This window comes from Octopus sinensis, linkage group LG3 (assembly GCF_006345805.1).
Source record: "Octopus sinensis linkage group LG3, ASM634580v1, whole genome shotgun sequence".
In the NCBI taxonomy this organism is placed as follows: domain Eukaryota; kingdom Metazoa; phylum Mollusca; class Cephalopoda; order Octopoda; family Octopodidae; genus Octopus; species Octopus sinensis.
In genome coordinates this window covers 123,018,491-123,044,045 of record NC_042999.1, presented here as the reverse complement: position 1 = coordinate 123,044,045, position 25,555 = coordinate 123,018,491, and the positions used below count along the sequence as shown (strand labels likewise).

The 25,555-nt window shown below is 32.1% G+C and overlaps 1 protein-coding gene across 3 annotated transcripts in view; it reads right to left on the bottom strand.

Moving 5' to 3' along the window:
- LOC115209230 overlaps positions 1–25,555 on the bottom strand; it is a 417,183-nt gene that overhangs the window by 319,105 nt on the left and 72,523 nt on the right. For all 3 annotated transcript variants that reach the window (XM_036501257.1, XM_036501255.1, XM_036501256.1), the window contains exon 2: positions 7,360–7,440. The gene's annotated coding sequence lies outside the window, so the exon portion shown is untranslated. The remainder of the gene's footprint in view (positions 1–7,359; positions 7,441–25,555) is intronic.

Sequence of the window (25,555 nt, the reverse complement as noted above, 5' to 3'; positions counted from 1 at the left end):
AACAAATCAACATAGGAGACTTTCCACAACCTCTTGCATGATATAAAACACTAAAATTCATCACACACACACAATATCTAGCACTGCATATACAGCTTCCAAATATTATACACTAGTGAGGAGTAAATTGGAAAAGGTAAATAGAAAATTATAAAAGGAAAATTCATTATCAACTGAACTAATCCATTTTGCATAAACAATTGACAGGCAATAATTGTAAATAGATTATTGTTTCATATCAAGCATAACATAATAAAATATGCTCATGATACTTAACAATTAAGAGAAAATTTTGATCATATTGTGTTTTAAAAAATGTTTAAAGTGGAAATGAAAAAAAAAAAATTCCCACAAATTGAGAAAGAAGAAAATAAATAGATAATTAATATAGGCAGGAAATATACTGAAATTGTGTTTTTGCAAACTGTACAGCAAAACCAAAATTACAGATTTCCTGCAACATTCTATTAATACAAATTATAAAAACAAAGACCATAAAGCATTCAATCTTGATATGAAAGGGATGCGTAGGTGTATGTATGAACACACACACCCATATATATCCGTATATATACACATATATATACACACATACACACACAAGTGTATGTGTGTATATATATATATAATATATATATATATAATATATATATATATATATATATAATATATATATATATATATATATATAATATATATAATTCAAATAAACAAACAATTAAAAGCAGGGTAAAAAAGAAAAAAACAAGTGTGAAAATGTGCACAAGAGATATATTAATTGGACACTTGGTGAAGGGAGAGAGTTGTTCGTAATATTTCGAGCATAGCTCTTCATCAGAAACAACTAAGTCCAGAGAGACAGAAGGGAAAATAAGGAAATATCACAAACAGTCTACATGCAGTTGTATATATATACTAGCAGTATCGCCTGGCGTTGCTCAGGTTTGTAAGGGAAATAACTATAAAGCATTTTTAGAGAGTTATAGCCAAAAAATGGAAAAAAAATGATGGTAAATATTTTTTGAGAGTTAAAAAGGTCGAGTTGCGTCCCCTAGACAGTCTGTTGTTTGTGTTTCTGATTCTCGACCCCATGTCGAATTTATCGATTTTTTTCAGAACTGGGGGAACTTTTCAAAATTTTCGCTGCGTTAGTTTTGAATTATGACATTGGGCTATGTGTGTGTCAAGTTTCATCAGAATCGGTTGAAAGCCGTGGTCAGGGTGAGGGTACAACCAAACAGACACACAGAAACACACACAGACAAACTGCCGTTTATATAGAGAGAGATGAATGTGTGTCTGTAGTTTATATATATATATATATATATATATATATATATGAATGTGTGTTTGTAGTTTATATATATATATATATATATATATATATATAAAATATTATTAGAGACAAAACCACTATTTTGCAAAACAAACAAGGAAAGACTTAATCAGTACATAAAATTTTAATAAATAGTCAAAAAAACCGCCACTACAATTGTTTCTTGTCTTGATCGACAATCTTCAGGTGGACTTCCAATTTACAAGTCAGTTTCATATGAAACTGACTTGTAAATTGGAAGTCCACCTGAAGATTGTCGATCAAGACAAGAAACAATTGTAGTGGCGGTTTTTTTGACTATTTATTAAAATTTTATGTACTGATTAAGTCTTTCCTCGTTTGTTTTGCAAAATAGTGGTTTTGTCTCTAATAATATTTTATAATATTTTACTATAAAATTGGATTTAATCCTAAATCTGATTTTTTCCCTGTAAATTTGGATTTATTCCCTAATATATATATATATATATATATATATGAATGTGTGTATATATATATATATATGAATATATGTGTGTATATATGTGTATGTGTGCATATGTAGGTGTGTATGTGTGTGTGTACGTATGTATATATAGATATATACATGGTTATCATTTAACGTCCATTTTGCATGTCAATAGGATCTGATGAGGCAGAGGACTGCATCATGCTTTAGTGTCTGCTTTGACATGGTTTCTATGATGAGATACCCTTCATAATACCAAACACTTTGCAGAGCATACTAGGTGCCTTTTTTATGGCACTTGTACTAGTGAGATCACCATGGATCTTGCATGGCAACCCCCAGCTGGAACAAGAGAAAAGAGATGGTGGTGTTGAGGTGTGAGTGCATTGCCACATAAGAAAAGAAGAGAACTTGGAGAGAGAATCAAAAAAGGGTGAGATGATCAGTGAGAGAGCGTGAAAGGAGATCAACATGATGAAAAGATGAAGATAGAGGAGAATGCAGATAATGAACAGGAGAGGAGGTGTGATCAATGGTGAATATCAGCCTGGGTGGAAGGTGAAGGAAATGGAATTGGTCAAGGAGGAGGAGGGGATAAATGACAGTACAAATGAAATTGGGATCAAGAGCAACAGTATAATAAAACTGTATATAAATGAGAAATAGGAAGCTGTATAGTTTGTGCGGTGGGTGGAGAGAGAGAGAGAGAGAGAGAGAGAGAGAGAGAGATGTACAGTAAGTGAGAAAGAAAGACAGTGTGGGTATTGAAATCAGATATGAGATGGACTTCAAGGAGTAGGGATGTTCAGTAGACAAAATAAAATGGCAAGGGAAAAGAGCAGTAATGCAGGATGGGGGACAAAAGAAAGTTGTTCCAAGGAGAGGTCTAACTGATAGCACAGAAGGAGTTAGGAAATTACAACATATCACTAATTACCTCTGTCATTCATCAGCTCCTCCGTGGGGCTCAACATACTTTGATCAGTTGCCACTTCATGTATGTATACATACATATCATATATGTATGCCTATATATATATATTTCAAGTTGCTAAGCCTCACAAAAGGTAAATTTAGAGACTGCATGCAGTTCTGGTAAAGACCTGCACTTTGCAAACATGGTAGAGATAATGCTAAAATGTAATAATGAAATGGAGTGTTCTTGCTGCTGCCCTCCTCCCCTCTCCCCCAACTCACATCCATGAAATACTCCTGCTTCTCTTCCTTTCACTGACCTTCCTCCCATGGCTTCTCAGTCTCCTCAAAATCTTCTCAAGTCTCTGTGTCACCAGCACTACACTTTCATACACTTAACTCTTGCAGATTCTCCACCACATCAACACTCTCTCATTTTTCCTTCTCTCACTACACACACACACACACACATATATATATAATCTCCTGCACATTTGACTACCACCTCCAACTACATACACACCACACACATGTTTACTCTGGCATACATAGATAAAGAAGGATCAAAAGAAAGAGGAAATAAAGGGTAAATAAAGAGGAAATTTTAAAAAATCACTATAACAAATTAGCTTTGAAATGCGTGCATTCTTTTACAGAAGTATTCAAGTACTTTCCACATATATGTATTTTTAACAGGATATCACATAGATAAAAGTGCACATAAGTTAACCTAGTCAAATAATCGTTGATTTACTCTTGTTAGTTTTTAACAATCTCAATAAACCCCTCATTCCTCTTTAGTTTTTTTTTATTTCCCTTTTATTTTATTTTTCTTTTGATTCCTCTTTATCTATTTACCATTATCAGTGGTCAGTGAGGTGAATGTGTGAGTGTGTATGAGATAGTATCTGTGCATGTTGCTTACGTGTGTGTGTGTGTGTGTGCGGTAGTGAGTGAGGATAGGCAAGCTCGCAATAATTTTTTTTGTATCTTTCATTGCTATTTTTTTTAGGCAACTATTTTTTTTTTTTCATTCATTTATTTATTCACCCTTGCAACACTGAGTTGAATTAAAGTGGTTGGGCATTGATAACATTAGCCACTGTTTATAGGAGATACTGTAATGCTATGACCTGTATAATTCAAATAAATCGAATTAGTAGGATGACTCATAGTTATGGATCCACAAGAGATGGTACTCAGGGTAGATATAAAAGTAATAAGGGAAGACTTCTACATATCTGGCTTTGCACATGAAATGAATATCACAGTACCACTCAACAGTCACACATCTTGTGTGGTAAAAAGAAAACTTAATGTCAGAAGGACCAATATATGTATTCAGTTATCCCATAAATAATGCAGTTCTTTCCAATTGCATGAACAAAAAGTCAGAGAGAGATAAACTACTTGAATCAACTTGCTATAAAAGCAGGTGATAATTTTACCTTGTCCTTATTCTTAGTGTAAGTTTCGAAGGGTGCAGTTCGACTTTAACAGTTATTTTTTCAAAGATATAATGGAAGTGACAAAGGAGGACATATTCGGCATATTTTGCTCTATGAGTTCAATAAAAGCAACAATGCAATGGAATGAGCGAGGAATATTAATGCAATATATGGGGATAGGATAATAAGTGTAAGCCAGTGTCAACAGCGGTTCCAGAAATTCTGAGCCGGAAACTACAGCCTAGAAGTCGAGCCTCATCCTGGAAGATCTGTAGAGCTCAACAGGGATGTCCTACAAACCCTGGTGGAACAAAATCCCATCGTAACTGTTGAGGAACTAGCTGAGAAGCTTTGATTTGGCCATTCAACCATTCATTACCACCTTCATGCCATCAGAAAAGGACTATCTTTGGTTTCAAGACGGAAGGTGTTCTTCCATCAGGGTAATGCTTGGCCACATACAATGAGGATGACATTCCAAAGGCTGGAGCAGTTTGAATGGGAAATGATGCCCCACCAACCATATTCGCCAGACATTGCCCCATCTGATTATCATCTATTCTGCAGTCTTCAAAATCATTTGGGTGGAAAAAATATGAATTCTGTAGATAAGGTCAGAACAGTACTGGAGGAGTATTTTTCCTCATGGACACTTGGACTAATACACACACACACACACACACATTTCACTTCCTATGTCATCTCAATACATGAATACACTCCTATGCATGAATGCACACCACTTACCCTCCTCCCTTAACCCCTCCCTCCATATAACTGATTTCCCACCTGGTTCATAAGCTCTTCACTTGTCATTTTTTTATTTGTCCAGCCACTTTTTCTCTCCCCCTATACATTTCTTCTATATTTTGCTACTGATGAATGTCTAGCACCCAAACTATTAAGACTCCTTTGCAACCTTTTTCAAGCATGAAGCTAATACATATGCTAAAACTTGTCCCCTTAACTATCATGTTAAATCTCTGGAAGACATCTATTTCTTAGTGATATTATATTTTGTAACTTTTTCTGTTTCATTTTCTCATGAAAATGAGTATTACACACCCCATGTTCAAATTTTTTAATTAGTTGAGTTAAATCCTATGAATATTCATTCCTAAGTTATTTCTTCGTGATTCAAATGACATCAAGCTTTTCAAACTCTTTCATTTTCTCAAACTTTCTAGCTTTCTCAAACTTTTTCATCGCCCATCTATCATATATCATTCATAATACTTCGATCTGGTCTTCTTATGAAATTCGCATATCGTACGTATAAAAGAATGACTTTCTTTTAAGTGTAATAAATTATTCTCATCACAAACTTAACTACAAAGAAAGTATCTAAGTTATATTTAATAGCTGATGTTTCTTTAATTATTTCTGGACTTCATTACAATTTCAGTTTTATCTTCTCTTTCTGAAAAACCATTTATTACAATGTCAGTTAAATCTTTTTCTTTCTTTGAATTCTGAATTCAAGATCAATGACATATTCTGTGTTCTCTTATCTTGAACACAGAGGTCTATATTTTCTTACATGAAAGAAATGCAGCTTGTCTACAAACAATGTTTACAAATTAAATAGATCCTTCTACTATGTGAATAGCCTCTTGGAAAACATGAACTGTGTGCTTGTCAAACCTCAGTCAACATTATGCTTAGATGTGACAAACTATATTTGTTCTATATCAGCCATTAAATGTGTATATGTGTGTGTGCAAGTCTGTGAATCTGAGTTTGTTATAACATTTTATATATTTAAATGAGAGGTTTAGGTGAGAAATAATGATAATAATAATATACCCTGGGTATCAGGAAGACACTTGGCAAGTAATTGAAACAGAATTGTAAGAAGATACTAATGAAAATAATAATAACAATCCTTTTTATTATAGGTACAAGGCCTGAAATATAGTGGGAGGAGACTAGTTGATCTCATCGATCCCAGTATTTCACTGGTACTTAATTTATTGACCCCAAAAAGATGAAAGGCAAAGTCAACATTGGTTGAATTTGAACCCAGAATATAGTAACATGTGAAATACCATTAAGCATTTTGCCCAGTATGCTAGCAATTCTGCCAGCTCGCCATAATAATAATAATAATAATAATAATGATAATAATAAATTCTCTAACGCAATGCTAAGTAGTGGCTCTCATGGCTTTAGATCTTAACTGATTGGAAGTGTTATCATGTTTTTTTCTTAGTGTAAAAGATGGGCAACAGCAAATATTCTGCTGAATGCCTCAGATTTACTTATCATTTACTAGACCTTAACTAGTTGAGCATGTCCCTTAGTGTGCTTCTCTGATCATAAGCAAGAATAGTGGGGTGCATCATAGTTATATGTTAAGATGAATTTTGGAGGGTTTGAATAATTGACCTCAGTTAACATGGACGTTTTGTTCATCATCCTTAAACAACCTTTATTCACAGGGACCTTTTGAGCAGGATGGGCTACTTGATGTGAATAAAATTCTAACTGGGCCTCACCTGTAAGATCTTGTGCTGTTTACCTTGGTATGAGATCACCATGTTATGCACATTTTGTTATGGTGCATGTGCCTGGTGTACTCTTGTCAGACAAGTAATCATGATGGGTATATAGGACTTCATATCTATAGCCCAGCATCACTTAGATGGTGTGTGCTACTCTCTCATTCAATAATAATAATAAATAACAATGATTTCATTTATTTGCCACCAGGATGCAGGATGAGGGGGACAATACAAAGGCAGACACAAAGTGTGTGTGTCAGGGGGGGGGTGTTACATACAATGAAATGATAAAATAAATAAACAACATAAAAGAATAAGTATTCATGGTATACAATAAAAAGGAAGGGAGATATACATAGTATACAAAAGGTTAAAAAAATGGAAGGATGATAAGATGTAATTCTGATACAGGATGACCTCTAGGGATAAAGGAGGAACCCCACTGTCCAAGATCTCTCTGGACACCAAAGGCAAGTGCAATAATAACAATAGCATTAATGGTTTCAAATTTTGGCACAGAGCCATCAGTTTTTGAGGGGAGGGTTGCTCTATTTAATTAACCCTAGGAGAAAGAAAGTCAAATTTGAACCCAGCAAGATTTAAAATACATACAGTTATACATATTTTAGGATTACATGAAGATTGGAAGAAGAAGAAAAAAAAAGAAAAAGGAAAGAATTACTTGCAAAATATTGAATCTCAACTTACTATTTGTTCAGTTATGTACTTTTCAGGACTATCACAATAGAAAGTGTCAGCACATGACAGTGGTAATCCAGATTGTGAATCCTAGAAAAGGAGAAAAAAGAACCAATATATATAAACTGACAGAACAAATATATATACATACAAATAAGTATGTATGCATTTATTTATGTATGGGTGTATATATATATCTTTCTTTTTATACATACACACACACATATACATAAAAGTATGTATATACATAAAAATATGTATATACATAAAAGTATGTATACACATAAAAGTATGTATATAATCAAATTTTTTTTCAACCAATCAATATTTCATTTTAAAACCTGATAAATAGTGACATTTGAACTTTAAAACTGTTTTGGAGTATGGCATTAGTGGATTAGTCTTTTGGGGATGACGAAGGAATGGGAATTGCTTTTGTAAAGTGAAATAAATTTGCTAGTCTGGAAACAAAAACCAGTCCACAAACTCTGTTTGCCTTCTCTTCTATGGTGCTCACTGCACTATACAGAAGCATTATATAGTTTGTTAATTTATGTGATGCAGACAGGAATTGATTTGAATTAAATGCTTTAGATCAGTGTTCCCTAACATTTCTTTGCACTACTGTACAGTTTCAGGCAAGTCAGTTTTTCTACATACAGGGGGAGCAAGTGCATAACAAAATACAATAAAGTGCATGATATATAATTCAATTATTACATATATAAAATATACATAATGCAAAAAATACCCAGCAGAATGTGAAATTCAATGAAATAGAAATTAACTTTAAAAATTTATTCTTTCTGTGTGACCCAGAACTAAACAATCCCTGCCCAGTACTGGTCCACAACATGCTAGTTGGAGATACCCACTTTAGATCATCAAGTTTCTAAATGTTACTGAAGTCTACATTTCAGTTCCGAGAATCAGACAGCAATACCTTTTTACAAATGAAACATTGTGACTAGTTTAATAATTATGTACATGAAGGTGGTCAGATATTGTTCAAGCATCCATCCATTCATAGACACAGAGCATAACTGTGAAATTATCAGCTAGTAAAAGGAATAATTCTTTTGAATACATTAAACAAAATGGGATAAAGAAATGTAGCAATGAACCAAACACTGTATGGTATTCATTAAACAAACAATTTGTATAAATAAAGAAATATGGCTGATGCAACATGAATTTTTCGCTTTATAAAAATGATAATCTAAAATAAGTAAAAGGTGACATATCTTAGGGGTAAGTGTGACTAATACTTCTTTTATTAAACACAAGGGGATTGAAACAAAGTTGATTCTGATAGACCTTGAAACCTTAACATAGGTGCAAGCATGGCTGTGTGGTAAGAAACTTGCTTCTCGACCACATGGTTCTGGGTTCAGTCCCACTGCATGGCACCTTAGCCTTGGGCTGACCAAAGTCTTGTGAGTGAATTTGGTAGATAGAAACTGAAAGAAGCCCATCCTGTATATATGTGTGTGTGTGTGTGTGTGTGAGAGAGAGAGAGTATGTTCATACCCCTGCTATTGCTTGACAACCAATGTTGGTGAGTTTATGTCCCCATAGATTAGCGATTCAGCAAAATAGACTGATAGAATAAGTACTAAGCTTACAAAGAAAAAGTCCTAGGGTCGATTTCTTCAACTAAAACCCCTTAAGATAGTGCTCCAGCATGGTCACAGCCAAATGACTAAAACAAGTAAAGCAATAAAAGAATAAAGGAGTATAACCAAATGTTACAAGCATTTGCCTATCGTTCTACCAATTCTGCAAGCCACCACCCTTTGAAAATAAAGCAATATTTTTTTTATCTCTTGGTAGTTCTTAACTTACAGCTTGTATGAATAAATGGCCTGCTATGTACATTATGTCACTGGAGCAAGACACTGTCCTCCAACTGTATGAATATTAATGAAGAATCAATGAAAGATTTTGATGTCAGTATCTAATTCTCTTTAATTATGCTTGTAAACCAATTGACAATATAACTGAATTGAAATCATAAACTATTGAGTGAATCTTCAAATTAACAATTAACCTAAAATTAGACACACTATTCCATAAAAAGAAAAGTATTGTTAATGATAAGATAGACAATTGAATATTATCAAAGCATCATTACTATGATCTGAGAAACAACATCTTACCATTTATCACTGTCCCAACCTATTATAAAACAGACTATACTTTATATAACAAGCACATAGGTTTAACTTTTCTTACATGAAAGATAAGGTAATTATGTCGACAGTGTTTACAACTTGCTCAGCTTCAGTCTAACTTCAACATTTTCAATACTAAGCCATAGAAGTCTTGAAGTATTTTTTACTAATACATATCATCTATTCTGATCAGTTTGTGATATCAATTAACACTTTAGTCAGTAACTGAATATACTGGCCAATATACTAGTAACAAAAACAACAGCAGTAGCAGCCGTTCAAGAATTTGGACCTGGAGATCTCCATTTCCAACGACTTCGAGGGCTACCTCCCAGTGGTGTCGGGCATCAATGAAGAGCCCTTGACTACAAGACAACCAAAGTCTTTTTTTTTTCCACCAAGTTCAGAGGTTTCCCACCCCTAAGAGATAGACCATCACCTAATCACCCTTACCCGTCTTGTTGCTTAACAACAACAACAACAGCAGTTGCATTTGTTGTAGTAGTAGTAATTAAAAAAATAACAATTGTTTCAAATTTTGGTAAAAGGTCAACAGTTTTAGGAGAGAAGGTTGTTAGTCAATTAATAGACCCTAGTACATGACTGGTACTTTGTCAAACTTGAAGGGATGAAAAGCGAAGTTGACCTTTGTGGGATTTGAACTCAGGAAGTACACTTTCAGGAGAAATGCTGCAAAGCATTTTGTCTGATGCACTAACAGTTATGCAGCTCACCACCACAATAATAATGATAATAATAATAATAATAATAATAATAATAATAATAATCTACTCTTTACAGTTCTATCCACAAATTATTTTGAATTCAAACAACCAGTGCATTTTACTTCTCTGTTTCTCCTTTTTAAACTAGGACTCAATTTTTTTTTTTTGTTTTTCATCAACAAAGGCACACAAGGTTGTAAAATTTTTTATTGCTGCATCTCCCAAGGCATGTTCTTAATATTGGTATCATGTGTTCTTCAAAATAAGTTACCTATTTACAACCAATGTTCATTATGTTTTTAACATCTTTGTATTATAAAGTAACATCGTTATCAAAACAAGAAAGCATTCTATTTGCTATGTTCACAATGCATGTCTAATCAACACTTGATTCAATTGCCAAAAGTAAGTAGTCATACAATACTGAAGAATGAAGAGATAAAGCATGTGATGCATGCAACCATGTGAGTGAGTAAATGAATGTATGTGCGTGTGTGTGTGTGTGTGTGTGTGTGTGTGTGTGTGTGTATGTGTGTATATAGTGTCCAATTATTGCAATTATACATTGAAATGACAGAAAACAGTTTGAATTAGATGGTTTTATTCTGAATTCTCCAATGAATTTTGAAATTAGCTCCATTTGAATTCACCAGTCAGTACTGACTGAGGAAATAGTTTAATGAGACGACAAGAATATGATGCACAATAGGATGTGTAACTGGCATTAGAGCAAATAAACCTCTTAATCCAAAGATCTTAAATCAGGAAAGCAATTCAAATGTTTCTTCAGAATAGCAATGCAGATATCTTGGAAAGCGTGTAATGAAATATAAGATTGTGAATAAACAACATCCGAGGGGCTGACTAGGTTATTTCCAAGTGGATGAGATGATGCTCTCAAAATAAATGCAGTGGTATTGAAAGTGCAAAAATCTGCAATGCTAGATTACAAACTATATTAGAAATATGACAAATAACAAGGGATGTACAGGAATATGATTATATGTATTTTTGTGAATCAACAAATATGCATGAATGCTTACTTAAAAAATCAAGGCCACCTAAAGCTGAAACAATCATTAATTTTATAAAATTCAAGCATCTTTTGGAAAGAGAAAAGAAAAGCAGTTTTGTCTTTTGTATGCATATGTAAGGTCATAGGATAATGTTAACAGCTAATTAGTACAAACTATTATGGGAAAAAATGTTTAAAAGATACAAAATAGAAACTTTCTTATCAATACAGATTGGTCTTAACTAGTTCACTACATACCCTGTTGAAGACATTTTGATCACTATGGAATGGAGCCTTTTCAATAATGATAGTGATGATCAGACAATAACAACAGAAAGCATAACTATATGCTGAATATGTTAGGGACCCATGAATTCCGATAATAATAACTATTTGATTGCATCAACTGTAATTATAATAAATGGCTTCTGTGTATACATATGAGAGAGAGAAAGAGTGTGTGTGTGTATGTGTGAAAGAGAAAGAGTAAGTGAGTGAGTGTGAGAATGAGAATTGATTCTTCAGGTTGAAATATAAGATATGTTTCTGCTTATGCTAATTGTACAATATGCATAAACATTTCAGTGCCAGTTTATAGTTTATACTTGTGTGTTAAGATTAATCCCACATTTTAGCATGTAAGGTTCTTTCCAGAGAAATGCAAAATATGTCTTTTATGATTTTGTTACAATTTCTTCAAAGCTTATATCATTCTTGAAAAACATGTAACTTAAAAAGGTAACTCTGCCTTCTGAAGCTGTTTTCATCATCATCATCATCATCACCATCATTTAGGTGTAAATATTGAAAACTGAGGGAAACATTCCTTAATTTTACAATTATGTTACTGCTTGCAACAGTTAAATTTTCTCACTATAGAGCTGCTTACAGTAAGATACATCATGTTATTGGAAATACCACAGTCTCAATATGGAAACAGTGAAAAGACACAAGCCACCAGGCAAACAGCTAGTTGTCCAATATAGCCTGCTGAATTGTCCAGTTGTTGCTTGCAATTAATGAAAATATAATAGAATATAGTGAAAAGAAAACAGTGTTTATTTCCCCATTAATCTTTTCAATACCACAACAAATTGACTGAAAGAAGAACAATAGCTTTTACAGCAACTGTCAAAGACTGGCAACACATCTTGAAACATACCAAGTAGCTAGCTAGGAGAGTATTGTAAAATGTCAACACTCAATATATGTTTCAAAATGAAGGATTATACAAGAATTTGATAAATAATCTAACATCCTCAGTCCAGAAGAAGCTGGGATATTTGGATAACTGCCATATTATGCTAATTTGTATGGTGCCAAATTTGTTGGTGGTTTACTATGCATGATGATCACGAGCTGTACTAATGCCAATGGGTTTCTGAGGAAAGCAGTACTGTTTATGTGGGAATGAGATGATCACTTGAGGTTACTGATTAAAATTCAACATGAAGCAGATATTGTTTGCTTATTTTTTCTTCTCTATGTAAGAAAAATAAATGGAATAATCATTAATAGAAACAAAATTGTTAATACATTATTTTTCTTAGATACTATGAGTGTGACTAAGGAGAAAATTAATGCTCTAATGATAAAAATTACTGCTAAATGAATATGAATGAAATAATTGCAAATAGTTATTTCATTTACGTTCACTACAAACCAAATTATTTACAAAGCAATAATTAGACTAATCATTAAGATGTCTATTCTGCAGTCAATATACCTTGCCTAGTTTAATAGTTTGGGCCTTTTTAAGTTCCTTCTTTGTTAAATTTATATGGTTTTGTTTTTTTTATTTTTACATACATTCATTAACAATAACATAAATGGATATATAATCTCAAAGGGGCTCCAATGAACCAATAAGTTAATTACCATTTTAATGCAAATATTTGTTTTAAATACTTGACTATTTAGGTAAGAGAAATAGACAAAAAAACAATATTTCTCTGGGAACAAAGTTTAACAACATTTCTGGAAATATATCTATAACATATAGCCTTCGGGCTCCCCAGACCCCAGTTGAACCGTCCAACCCATGCTAGCATGGAAAACGGACGCTAAATGAATGATGATGATGATAGCATAGGATTCTCAAAGCCATAAAGGTATGCAAGAGAAAATGCAAGAGTACTTGCAGTTTTGTTAAAAACACTGGAATTATTAAGTAATCACAACCAATGAAATACAACTTGAGTCTAGAAAATATATGGAGAAATTTTGTTATTTATGTCCTCTTATCACTGTGAATAAAGGTTTTCAGTGATGTTTATAACTGAAAACAAATTTTGTGAACAACTGTCAGTTAACAATGATGTGTCAATGTGCTTCTCTGAAACTTCATTAAGGAGAGTCATGCTATTCCACCTCCTTAAAAATGTAATATTAAAGTAAATGAAATTGATTTCTTACATAGGTACAAGTTAAGAAATATGAAAGAAAAAACAGGTGAGTATATTGAACCCAGAACTTGACTGATATTTTATAAACTCTGGAAGGAAGAGAAGCAAAGTTGACTATGCTGCAATTTGAACTATTTGAATTAAATTAGATTAATACTAATAATAGATATCTGTTCTATGATATCCAGGCATTTTATGCTGTATTATTCACATGAGGTATGCCAATGATGAAGGAGTATACTCAACAAAAAAATTTGAGAACCCTTGATATAGTGAATATATTAATTACATATCTATATGTTAAATTCAGCTTACATTGAAAGTCAACAAAGTTTGCTTTAGAAGCGTTGAGATGTATTGAAAGATATATCTATATGTATATAACCATGCATGTAGGTGTGATCATTCAGTATCCACTTTTCCATGCTTGCATAAATCACATAGAATCTAAGACCACTCCTAACCAGTTTCCAAACAAGGTAATATGTAACCATAGCTAGATATGTTTCTCATAGAAGACTGGAAATAAACAACCTCACCTCTTTTGTATGATGTTGATGCTCATTTATAACCATCATGTGGTGTCTCAAGAAGGGTAAACACACACACATACAACAGGCATCTTTCAGTTTTAGTCTATCAAATGCACTCACTAGGCTTTGAATGGCCTAGGGGTATAGTAGAAGACAGTTGCCCAAGGTGCTGTGCAGTGGGACTGAACCAAGAGCGCATAGTTGGGAAGCAAACTTCACAACAGTACAGCCATGTATGCACTTACTACAACATACATACATGCTTAACCTTAGATACTGATTTCAAATTTTGGTACAAGACCAACAATTTCAAGGAAGGGGATAAGTCAATAACATCAACCCCAGTGTTCAACTGGTACTTATTTTAATGACCCACCACCCGCCAAAAAAAAATGAAATGCAAAGTTGACTTCAGCAGAATTTGAACTTGGAACGTAAAGACAAATGAAATGCCACTAAGCATTTTACCTAACAAGCTAATGATTCTGCCAGCCTTATATATATACTTAAATATTAGGAAGAGATACTGATAGAATGATACAAAATGAAATTGAATAACTTAGTTCAGATAAAGCAGAAAATAATTTATTATCGTTCACTAGGCAACATGCAATTGGAAACCAGCTTTGTATTACAGTTTCAGAAAGTTAAGCTTTAGAAAAGTTGTAGTAATCAACTATAAAATAAGAAATTTAAGAAACCTAAAGTAGTATTGAAAATTTCGCTGCTCTGAATGCATAAAGTTCTGTTTTTGATAAATATTCAGGACTGATAATGAAGTTTGTTGCCTTTGGGTTTTCACCATTTATTTAGAATGCATCAACAGATGGAGGCACAGTGGTTAGTGGTTAGGGTGTTGGACTCATGATCATAAGATTGTGGTTTTGATTCCTGGTCCAGGTGACATGTGTTCTTGAGTAAAACGCTTCATTTCAAGTTGCTCCAGTCCACCCAGCTGGCAAAAATGAGTAATGCCATGATGGATTGGTGTCCTGTCCAGGTAGGGAATATATACACCATGGAAATTACCCCTATGAATCGACATGACTTGGGAAGGAACTTTACTCTTACACAAATGTATGTCAGAATCTGTATATGCTGTCTGTTAATCTCTCTTTCTCTCTATATATATATATATATGTATATATATATATATATATATATATATATATATAAACAGAGAGAGAGAGAGAGTGTGTGTGTGTGTGTTATATCATTCAATAAATCACAAAGATTAATTTCACACAGAGACATGAAAAACAATAGTTAAGTAAGTATTAACTTATTTAATTTACATAGTAGAGCATCAACAAGGTAATTAGAAATACTTATGTGGTGAGTAAAATATATAAGCTCAATCCTACTAATGTTTTTACACTAAATACAATGAGACTCTTTTCTATGGCTAAGTAATAATAATGATAATAATAATAATAATCTTTTCTACTATAGGTGCAACATGTGAAATTTTGTGGGTGAGGGCTAGTTGATTTCTTTGACCCCAGTTCTCAACTGGTACTTCTTTCATCAACCCCGAAAGGATGAAAGTCAAAGCTGACCCCAATGGAATTTGAACTCAGAACACAAAGACAGATGAAATAAGACATTAAATTAATTAACTAATACTTTTTGATTAGACACAGCCCATGTTTAGCAGAGGGTAAAATCTAGGTTAACACATGTTAAATTGCCTTCACCCAGACTGAAATTACAAAATAGTATCTGCTTGTCAGGAGATTACAAGTTACTGAAGAAATTAATGTTTAATAAAATTTATTATGTTGTACTGAGAGGGAAAGAACAAATTAGTCACAGATTTTTTTTTTATTATTTCACTGATTAGAGAAAGTGTGCAGATATAAGATGTAGATTATATATTTCACTTGCTACAGGTTTCAATCAAGAAGAAATGCATTTTGAGAAATCCACTTCTTGATGTTGAAGGAAATATTGGTGCTAATCTATGATAGAGTGTGAGTCATGAGCGTATGGAGGTGATATTCTTGGTTGGAGTCTTGAAACATTGTTTAATAACTAATTTATTATCACTTCAGAAGAAAGGGTCATCAGAACAGTAGCCATAATAGATAATCAATAATTCTCTATGGTTTTATCCTTCATGACAAAGTTAATTACACTAATGTTGATTAAATATGTTGTAGGCAATTTTAAAGTTATGTTGAAAAAGAAAAAAAACAACTAAAATTCAAATAAAAATAACCTATGGAAAAGTGTATTTACTACGACAAAGAAAGTATTTAATAATTAACAATAGAGAAAAAAATTGACTGTAATATTAAGTAGAAAAATAATCAACAGAAAATTTGTTTGATTTGAAAATGAATTCAAAACATTACTGAATGTAAATAAGTAGGAAATATATATTATTTCCAAATACTGTTAAATATATTCATACACACACAGACACACGAATGCATGCACATATATAGGAGAGATAGAGAGAGAGAGAGAGAGCAAAATATACAAACCTGTCATACACATACTTATATACATAAAAGCTGTAACCATATTAATCATTGACACAGTAATCTAATACTGATAATAAAAACTAATATCAGAATTCACTAGGAAATGGTGAGGTGTTTTAATTATTTTATCATTTCATCAATATATGTGACAATGAACTTGCTTTGTCATCCTGTCACAGTATCATTTTTGTTCAAGTATTAGTCAAAGTGACCAACAGAAAGTATTAATGAAGTTTGAAACTACAAAGCAAACAAAAAATATATAAAATGCAAACTCAGTTCTTGACCTTCAAATAATTTATATCAATCCTTTCAATTCCAGTCAAAATCATAAAGGAAGCATAACTAATACTTAGACAGATGAATGCACATCATAAAAAAGATAGGTATTACTTATATGACAGCAATAAGTAACTTTCCTTCCATAAAATAATTTTGTCTTCTGACATACCAATGATAGCTTCAACAGTCCTCCAATGGGATAGAGGAATAGCAGATCACCAAGTCTCCCTCTCTCTCTCTGTCCCCACCTCTACCTCTCACTCTCAGTTTACTGTTCACTGAAGAACACACTAACATGAAACACATAATCAGTTGTGGGATTTGTTAGAATCAAGGTATTTTAACATTCAGGACACCAGGAAACAGTTGAGTTTAGCAAATACATATATATATACAACATTCATACATATCTCTATAGATACATATACATATGAGGATGTAAGTTCACAATCCAATGCAAAGTACTGGGGGAGTCAATGCTGAGAAAATAAGTTTTAACAATGATTTCAGTACAAAAGCAGTAGTTGACAACTGCTATGATTCTGATGTAATTGAACATTATAGGTCTACACATGTTCAATCAGACTGCACTAACCCCATTAGGGTCAGCAATAATAGGAATGTAAACAATAATAGTAATGTTATTAAATCAAGTCATTCAATTAGTTTTAATGCTACACCTAGCTTATATAATAACAACAATCCTAATAACCTGGTAACCCTACAATGTGCAACTGTTATAATAGGGATGTCTGTCCACTTAATAATACCTGTTTAACTAGGACTATAGTTTATAAGTATAATGTAACAACTGATACAAAACTCTTCACCTTCATAGGCTCAACATCTTGCAAATTCAAATCTAGATTGTGTAATCATCTTGCATCATTCAAAAATCACAATAAAGCTTGCATTACATGATTGGCAGAAAAAGTGTGGTAACTAAAGGATAGTAATGTTTAATTTGAAATTGCTTGGAGCAAGGCATTGCCATATTTAAATAGCATGTATGGTTGTACACTGTGCTGTGCGAAATTATATGAGATCTTAAAATATCCAGGTAACCTGCTTAATAAGGCACAGGAACTTAAAATGAAATGCTTACATGACATTAGGCATATATCTATTCATTTTAAGCTTGTTGGGTAACGTCTGTTATACCATGTAGCCTACCTGTCTTGAACACTAATTCTTTAATACTCTAACACTTATAGTGTTTCTATTATTATTAAAAATCATTATAATGACATAATATGATGTATGACTTCACTCACAATGTCAACACCCTCTTAGTCTCTCTGATTTTCTCTCATTTGTATTTCCCTCACATACTAATTTTAAACTTATACGGCATGTTCTAACTGTTATCTTATCTTTTCATTTATCTGTTAAATGCCTATTATATCATACCCAACTAATTATATATTTAACATAGATGATGGCAAGAATATTAATTTAGCATATAGACAATACATTTATTATCTATAAGTAAATATATATGGGTGTACATGCGTAATGTGAGCAAAAGAATGTGAATAAGTATATTTGTGTTTTTATTTGTATATTTATGCGCTAAAGGTTCATATATTTCTTTCCTCCTAAACTCCATACATCTCATTATTATTATCTGATGCCCAGTTATGAGATATATCGAGATGCAATCTAACATACTACTTATTATTATTGTTTTTGTTGTTGTTGTTGTTTTACTTTGTGTTGTTATTGCTGCTGCTTATACATGCCTGATTATGATATTTACCTCTTACTTTAATGTCTGTATTGTTGTGTGTTCACACTTTTGTGTGTATATGTATACATAAATAGAATTTTCTGCATATTTGTGTATATGTATGTTCATATTGTGTGTGTGTGTGTATGTATATATATATATATATATATGTATTTCAGTGTATGTGTGTATATATATGTTTGAGTATGTGTATGTATGTGAGTGCATGACATATGAGAGTATGTGTGTTTAATCATGCATGTACTTACTACTATAGGCACATGAGGCATCACAGGACTTCTCTCTGAAGTCACCACTCTGAACAATTACCCCTTACATTTTCTCTTTTTTTTTCTCACTGTCTTCCTCATCTCTTTATCTCTATCTATCAAGTCCCATTTGAAGACAAAGTTTTTATAGGGTTTTATGAAGATTTTATTTCCCACTGACTTCTACCCTGAGTGTTTCCATCACAGCCAGTTAAATTTAGACAGTTGTTGATATATTTTTCACTCTCTTTCATGATGGCTAACAAAGAGGATCATTCTACATCTTGTCATTTATTCAAACTAAATTTTAGTCACCTGATGAAAAATATTTTTTTTATGATGTGATTATTATAATTAAACTCTTCATCAATAAAAATGCATCTGAAACAGCTGTAGTGAACCATAAACCCATTTGTGTTCTTCTACACACACATATATATTGTATGTTTGTATCTATATGTGTGTGTGTGTGTGTGTGCGTGTATGTAATGTATTTACATATATATGTTGGTGTATGTATGTGTGCATACATATACATATATATACATACACACATAGATATCTTTTATATATATATGTATATTGGAAAGTTCCACAAATATATATGATATATACATTAATGGTGTGCATCCAAACAAATTCTGTCTCATTTCTGCCACTCTTTCGCATTTAATACCCAATTCTTACTATAATGCACCAACTCAGTTTAAGCATTGTCCACAGGAGTTGATTTCCCAGAGAGGAGAAAGATTGTTGTGAGGAGATAGAGGAACATCTCTAACTTCTGTTTTATTTCTTTTTATCATAATTTCAATATTTGGCAGATCTGATTTTATATTGGATACAAAGAAAAGAAATTTCTATTGGCTATCTGAAGGTGAACAATTACAAAACATACACTTACAAGTGTGTAATTCAAAATAGAAGTGATTGAAAGCTACAATGCTTGGATACATTGATGAATAGTTCCTTCAACTCTGAGGTAGAGATTATATTCAAATCTACCAAAGAAGAAAATATGCCAGTCATATATAAGAGTATCTTAGCTTTTCTTTCAAGCAAATGTTTCATATTAAAGAAGTAGAATTGAATACTTTGGTTACATACTTATTTCAAAATCCCAGCAGAGTTAGGCTTTCCTTTGATATTTACAGATTTAATACAAATATCAGCATGGACAAGATTAAATCCAGTAAATTATACTCTTTCCTAACAAACATGTAGTTTTGTGCTGATGAAAGATATTTTTATTAGTAGCAGCACCCAGTTCTAAGAAAAGAGCTAAATTTAATTTCCAGTGCACCAATATTTGAATTTACAACTGAAAAATTCACAAGCACTTAAATACTAGTAAATCTATCACAGTTAGTCACTCTTTTTAAAGTTGTGCTTGCATTTTTGTACACACATAAACATATCCATCCATCTGCCCATCCACTTCCCACATATACAGATATTCTTGGGTATAAACATATATCACATACATGACATTATGCTTGCAAAAAGTATTACAACAAAAAGAGTATTCAATATATGTTGAGTAAATAGTTGGGTTATTTTTTTCTACAAATTTTCTTGGATATGCTATTGTTTGAAATGCTCTTCACACCTTCTCATGAATACTTACTAACTGTGATACTTGAACTAATGGAATAGTCAACTTCAACATGCAAAAAAAAAAAAAAATTACGTGTGTGTATGTGTGAGAGAGAGAGTGTGTGTATGAACATTTGTTTGGGTATATAGAAAAGCATGAATATACATATAACACTTAGAAACTTCATTAAGCTTCAGTTGAAACTTTTAAGCTTCATTATAGTTTTTATGCCACTTCCTTTCAGTTGATTAATGCAGAAGATAAAAGGTTTAATGTCATGATAGTTTGAGTCAATGATTAATAACATTGTTAGAGTGAATTATATAGGAATAACAAATCAGAAGTAGAATTAAAAAACAAGGCCAGATCAGAAGGAAGAATGTTTCATTTGCTGAGAGCATTTATTATAGATTTAGTTCAGTTAGGTATGGTAAACACAATGTCAGTTGAACATTAGGATTGATTACAAGTTGGTTCGAATTAGATTAGATTCCAATTTGTAGTCAAAAGGTAATTCAGTGACTACTGAAGTCAGACAAACAATTGTACTTAAACTAACAAGTATTTCTGACAGCAGAGCAGTGATGTTATAAACTAATATCACCAGCATATAGATGACTTTGTGACAAGTGCCGAGACTTTGATGAAGTACAATAGGTGTGAAGCTGAAGTATTGATGAAATCAAGCCACACTGTGGGCACTGTGTTTTGTCCCTAAGCAAGGCATATTATTTCCTTTCTTTTAGCCTGTCAGGCAACAGGCTCTACACCCCATTAATTGTTAAATAATCGGTATAGGGAATGTCATGCAACATTTACAATAATTCTTTCAATTGCATAAAGACTCCATAGTTGCAAAACTCGTCCCACCCATGCATGAATTTAATGAGATGTATGACTAACAGTCATCGGCATTTTCTTTCTCTCTCATACACACATCACATACACATAGATGTGTGTATGTGTGCATGCATGTGTGTGCATGATTCTCTCTCTCAACACACACACATACATATATACACACATACACACACACAGAGACTTACTTCCAAACACCATGGCTTCCAACTATTATCCAGCAATTTTCATCAAAATTTTGTTCAAAAGTAATTGTTGAAACAAAAGAATTAATATGTGTGTGTGTGTGTAAGTGAGAGAGAGAGAGAGAGAGAGAGAGAGAGAGAAACAAAGTTCCACAAAGTTAAATAGAAATTGATATTTCTGTTGGGGAAAATAATAAAAGCAATTTATGAAGATATTTGAAACAGAAAGACTAAAAAAAAATACTTTACAGAACAGGTGAAAATATAAATTATTAAACAGTTTCTTCAAAAGTGAAAATGAGAAAAGTATTGACCTAGATATTTTCAGTGTCTTTTTGCTATTCTTGGCAAATTTTACAGAAAACATTTTATTTAAATTCTTATTCATATTACACTGTTCATAATATGATCTAAGTCTATACCCAAGCCAACTTCTTTTTATCATATACTAACTACGTGGTTAGGATAATTGCATATGGTTAGTTCTGAACATGTTCAATCCTGCTAAAGATATTGACTTGGCTGACAATCAAAATATATTTGATGCCTGTGTATATATTTCCTTCTACAGAGCAAAAATGAATTAAGGAATATCTTCATTATTTTGAAACATATCATATTTTATACTATACTGCACTGCTAAAACAAAAAAAAAAAGGAAAGAAAATTTCTTTCACCCATCTAAATGATCATAATGTCTAACATCCCACACATCAACAGTGCCAACTATTATCTATATATTTCTTACACTAGAATCTTTCCTGACAAAGTCTTATTCAATCTCTTTATTTACATATTGGTTCAATATTTATTTTACAGCATTTTAATGTTAATGAATTTTAATGTTAATTTTCTTTATGAAAATGCAGTAACAAAAGTGGGTTAGATCTGCTCTTATATACATAACAAACTTAGAACAAGAAAATACTTGTTTGAGCATGTTCTATATAAAAACTGTTGTTAAGTCATATAACAAAAGTTGTATTTTCTACCAATACTATCGGTCAATATATCAATATGGAGAGACTATAGATTTCTGCAAATCAAGGCTATCATTTTTTTCTTTTTTAATATCTTATCCGTTCATTTCATTAAAAAAAAAAAAAAGAAAATAGGGAAAAATATTCTGAATATTATATCCTACTTTAAGCCATTTATAATTAGTAAAATTGTGATATGTAATTTCCAAGTTACAGAATCAGCTTAATATAGTTCTACTCTCGTTCAGTCAATGTTTTATCTCTTCATATTTTGAGAAAAGGAAAAAAAATGCTTTTTCTTGAAGCTCATCAAAACCCAACCAACAATTCAGATCACCTGACCCTATATTATGCAATTCTAAGAACTTATACCACTTCTTTCTTTAGAGATCAATTAATATTATTATTATTATTATTATTATTATTATTACTTTCCATATTAACCAATATAATCTACATTAGTTTAATACTGCTACTATTTTTATTCTGGTACTTCTCAGAATAGAGGAAAGTTTTCAGACACAAAATTCTATCTACTTAACTTTAAGCTGACTCTGGTTCTTAAATACCAACTGTTTAATAAGAAAATAATTTATCTTGCAGAAAATACTGAGCTATGATTACTGATCCTCAGTAAAAACTATTGTTAGCTAAATTAACACTTCACCTTATCATTACCAACACAGTTAACAACCATATCAGCATTACATGCTGGATAATTGATTCATAGTGATGTTTGTTACTTCTATCATTTGCATTTTCACTGAATACCCGTAGGCACATACTCATGATAAAATTTCTACAATTCTATTATGACTATGTTCCTATAATTCTTGAAAACTCTACAAGAATTAAACTGAATTCAGTATTAGGGATGAATTTTTGTAGCAAGAAAATAATATATCGGAGAAATGAAACATCATAGAATAAAAAAATAAATAAATACAGAATATTGTAAGTTAACAATTTTGTCTGATAAATGGAACTATTTGCATACACTTGTCATGACTTGTAGAAGGAATGCTTAGCTCAAAAGCTAATGCACCATGAAAGTTTAAATTGCTTGAGAATTTTATTAATAACCTGAGCAATGCTAACAACGAAATGCTAGTACAAAATAAAGAATCAAATTCTTCAATAACATAAGTTATTGAAATGAAAGAAACTTTTTGACCAGCTGAACCTTTTGAGAAGTTAATCTTATAATCACCTTTATCCATTTATACTGCTCCCACATTTGAAAAGGCTGTCTCCTACAGTTACTATAAGGCACTCTGATCCCAGCTAGCTTGTTGCATACCATCTCTATCCAAGCCCACCTGACATACACCTTTATCCCCTTCTCTCATCACTTAGTTTGTGTTTACCCTCCAAGCCATTGTACTAATCACAATGCCCAACCATTTCCCTTGAATTCACTTCTTACCTAAATTCATTCTGCTGCCATTAATTTCAGTGGACTGGTGAGAAGTCATAGACAGTATCTATGTCCAATATACTGAAAAATTATTTTCCTTATCAACAGGAAAGTGTGCGACTGTGTATGTATGTCCGCATGTCTTAGTCAAATTCTTAAAGATTGTTAAGTAACATCAGTTTAAGTGAAATGGCACTTAACTGATATTTTATTTAACAGCAAAACCTAACTGACAGAGAAATGATTTTAAAGACAAGAGATTTAATATCACTTTAGAGATAATGCTTAACGTTTGTTAACCTTTCAATTTTGACCCAAAAGATGAAAAGAGAAATACTTTCAATGCACAAATGAATCAATAAATGTATAGAACAATGTACTGCAATCAAAATCCACAAGGAAAGGAATTTACCAAAACTAAAGGAAAAAAGAATATTAATAATAATGATTATTATTCCTTTTATTTTTCACAATGGGGTGGATATGAAAGGAACATTAAAAGAATCAATTAAAAACTAGTTGGACCCTTTAGAGAATTGTAAATATAAATGGGCTTAGAAAACAAAAGTATATTAAAGTATGAAATGAGATATCCCAATAGGACACTAATTTAGGGTCATTAAAGGAACTGTCAGACTCAGGATTATCCTTACCCTAAGAGTGATTTCTAGCTAAGTTTCTTGTCTTTCAGGCACATTCTAAGAGAAGGCCTCATTTACCTAAGCTGTTTCCCTCAAATTACACTCTGCCACTTTAAAAAATGACAAAACACACTAGATAATTTTGTCCTAGATGCACAATAACTGAATAAAAATATCAGAGATCACCATCACTGAAACATTTGTGTTTATAGATCAGCTCTTACTGAGCTAACCTGAGATTAAAACAATGGGTATATCAATAATACAAGAAGCCATAAACTTAAAATGTCTAATAAAACAGATGAAGAGAATTGTCAAAAATGGTAGAGTTTAGGTTAATTTTTTGTTGTGTTGTTTAAAGTTCAGTGTTGGAATAAATTTTATGTATTACCTCTCAAGGACCAATAAAAACAAATTCTTGTAATACACTGAGGTTGATTCAATAAATGTTTGCCTCCTTATGAACTACTGACTACATGCTAAGGCAACCTCAAAACAGTCATTAAACCAGGTAGAAATAGCAGCCAATTCACCTTCAACTACTTTGAGTTGTCTGTTGAAGACGAACACAACTTATTAAAGAATGTATACAATGAAGTTCTGATAACATTACATCTGAGGAAAAGAGAGAGGGTGGTGATAGCTGAAGTGTCTGTTTCATCAAACATTGGTCTGAGGCTAATCAACAAATCAAAATTATAACCAAGAGAATTTAAGAAAACAGTTAAAAGAGGAATAACTTGATTCTTGCAGAAATCATCTTTAGTGTTGGAGATAATCAGTAAAACAGTAATGAAAACCTAGTATAAAATAATTCTGATTGCTTTGAAGATGACTGTTGTCAAAGAACTGAGGAAAGGACAGAATGATCAGAGAAAGATGGTTTGATAAATATTATTTATAGTT